At 42.8% G+C, this 3,085-nt stretch overlaps 1 protein-coding gene across 2 annotated transcripts in view; it reads right to left on the bottom strand.

Annotated features, from left to right (window-relative positions):
* Nucleotides 1-3,085, bottom strand: part of CADPS2 (Ca++-dependent secretion activator 2) — a 637,557-nt gene that overhangs the window by 49,977 nt on the left and 584,495 nt on the right. The window lies entirely within an intron of this gene.

Below are 3,085 nucleotides of genomic sequence, written 5' to 3'. Positions count from 1 at the left end.
GGAGAGGAAGGCCCTCTATGAGGTGGATTGATTCAGTGACTGGGATAATTGGGACGGGAGTGTCAGAGACAGTGCGATTGGCACAGGACAGAGTGGAATTTAGGGCTGTTGTACATAGGGTCGCTATGAGTCGCAGGCGACTCGACGGCACATAACAACAACAACAACAACAACATATGATTAGGTATTATTGTCATGACAGGAGTCCAGAACGAAGGCTGCACAGTGGAGTGGACTTGAGGGGAGGGATTGTATAACAAAGAAAGAATTTTTCTTTTACTTTTCAAAGAGAAGAGCGAACTGGAAGGGAGGGGTGGGCAGGGAGAAAAATGCAACAATAAATGAATGGAAATCCAAAATCTCTGTAAATTTTCATTAAAATTAGTAATAATAAAACATTTTTTAAAAACTCTCTAAGAGGAGGAATGTGCATGGCACCCCTTTCTATTTGTAATGAGAAAGGAACAAAGAAAACCCAAACTACAGCCTAACATTTGTGCTGGAAAATTCTGCAAAAGCTGTTTCCAGAATATGTTGTTCTCTTTTGGAAATTTCACATGTAGAAGTCCTCTCCCTAAATTCTCTCTTACTCTCTTCTCTGATGTTGTTTGATGGGACGCTAAACCTGGGTGACTGTTGTTGTTTGGGGGTCCTCGTCCTGTGCCATCTTTGTGATCATGATCCTGGCGTGGCCACTGTGCAGGCGGGGTGTCTTCTCACAGAGGACTCAGCTTCCGGTACTGCATCTTGCTACGATCTGATAGACTCTCCAAAGCAGACATACAAGCCTTTCTTCTATACTTTCTTGGTTTGGAAGCTGCACTGAAATCTATTTAACCACGGGTGATGCTGCTGCTATTTGAAATGGTGCAATAGCTGCCAGCATGATGGCACAGCAAGCCACCACCGTATGACAACCTGACCGACAGACAGTGACACATGGAACGTGTTCTGCAAATGGTCAGCACAGATCCTTTGATTTGAGGTATGGGACGGGAGCACACCACAGATTCCTTGGACTCCATTGTTAAAGAAGAATCTTGTTCCAAGGGAAACCCCATGCAAAGGCAGGAAAATCTAGGATGATTTCTAAGAAAAATATGCTCATTAATTTACAGACATTAGCTCAAGTCATTGCTGGCTAGTTGGGACACACTCATAGTTGACCCTGCGGCAGCTTTTCTAAGTCTATAAATCATATAAGAGGAGCAGGTTGCCAGTGTAACTTCTAACTCAGTAGCCATCAGCACTCCCCGAACTTAGAGCTCCAAAACACCATGCCTGTCAACACTGTTGTTGTGTGCCCCTGAGTCAGAACAGACTCATAACTCACCTTCCAGTGGGTTTCCCAAAGCTGTAAGTTAAACGGGTGGAGACTGACCATCTTCTCCCATAGAGCAGCTGGTGAATTTGAACCATACGCCTTTGGGCTGGCAATTTGAATGCACAACAGCAAGAACTATAGGGATTATCTAGCCTATAGGATAAAATGTAGCTATGAATTCTAAAGACAATCGGAACCATCTACAAACACCTGGTAGTCATAGTGGTGATCCAAATGGATTACATTCCTCAAGAAGCGCCTTACCCAAAGGTGAGATGCTTTACATTTGCTCTGGTTATAAATGGGAGATTCCCCCCGCCCCAAAATGCGTTTGTATTCCCTGAAAATGGATATATCTGCCAAAATATATGGTTAATTTTGAGACTTTGTGCAGATAGATGATAACAGAATTAAGAGCAAAAACTAAGATACTATTATGACCAACTTTTAAAAAGTAGCACACCCATTGGGGGCATAATGATAACAATGTCTTAGTTTAGGAAAACATATCTTGAGGGAATGAGTGTCTGACCCTGGTGTCAGGACCACAGCCTTGGAGGATATCAAGGTCAAGGGGCCTAACACCGTCTATGAACACAATGTTCTACATCCTACTCTGGTGGGCAGTGACTATGGTTATCTGTGAATGGCCATCTAAGATGCAACGATTAGTCTTCCCCTATATGGATCAAAGACAATTAAAGAAAATCAAAGGCTCGCTATTCAAAGCAAAGAAGAGTGAAGAAAACGAAAGACTATTGTTCAAAAGACCAACGGACGCTCTCAACTTCCGTCTCCATGAACCAGAGACCAGGAAAACCGGAGAATCCCTCACTGTCACTGCTGATGACTCTGAGGGTGATCAAGCCAGAATGTCCATGATTCGGTGGGAAGGAAATGAGGACCAGAACTCCTGACAATGACATAAAAGATCAACATGATGGTTTGAAGGAGGCTGATGAAAGCTCCAGGGCTATGGCCCTTAGTCACTCTTTGAGCCTGGTGACTGGAAGCAGCAGGGAGGAGCTGGTGGATTCAAACCGTACACCACTGGGTTGGCAATCACCCTTTTACTGTGACTTTCAGCCAAACAAGACAGGCTTATAAGGTTATCAATAATGCCAAGGAAGAATGCAATCCTAAGAATGATCAAGCATACAAGATCAGAAGGGCAGCACTTACCCAGAGATAACGTTCAGAGGGCAGAAAGGGACAGGGAAGAGGGACACGTGGAAAAGGGAAGCACAGGAGGGAGAAGGAAAATGCCATTAAACAGTGGGGACCATAGTCAATGTCAGTGAGGACCACAGTCAATGTCAGTGAGGACCATAGTCAATGTCAGTGAGGACCATAGTCAATGTCATTGGGGACCATAGTCAATGTCCAAAAACAATGTCCACCAACTGCTGAATGGAAAACCATTTGTTCTGTAAACTTTCACTCAAAGTGCAATAGGAAGTTCCAAAAACTGCTCTAACGTGTTGATTATATTTGTCTCATAAATTATTTTATTATACCTCAGTAAGTTCCATTGAGTCCCCTTATTTTATCTTTTAACAAATTGGCAGGTAACAAACAATTTCCCAAGAATTCTGGGAAAACCCAGGTGTTGAAGTAAAGGACTGATTTATAACATTTTTTTTTTATTCATCTTCAAGGATGTGAACATGTACGGATAAGCACAATTAATAACAGTGCATCTAAATTCCAAAATCAATCTCCATAATAGTCTATGTGTTTCCTACTGACAAAGGGGCCCTT

This window comes from Elephantulus edwardii, unplaced genomic scaffold (genome assembly GCF_000299155.1).
Source record: "Elephantulus edwardii isolate Elephantulus edwardi_28Jun2011 unplaced genomic scaffold, EleEdw1.0 scaffold00345, whole genome shotgun sequence".
NCBI classification, from domain to species: Eukaryota; Metazoa; Chordata; class Mammalia; order Macroscelidea; family Macroscelididae; genus Elephantulus; species Elephantulus edwardii.
The sequence above is the reverse complement of the archived record's forward strand: the minus strand, read 5'-3'. Positions and strand labels throughout refer to the sequence as shown.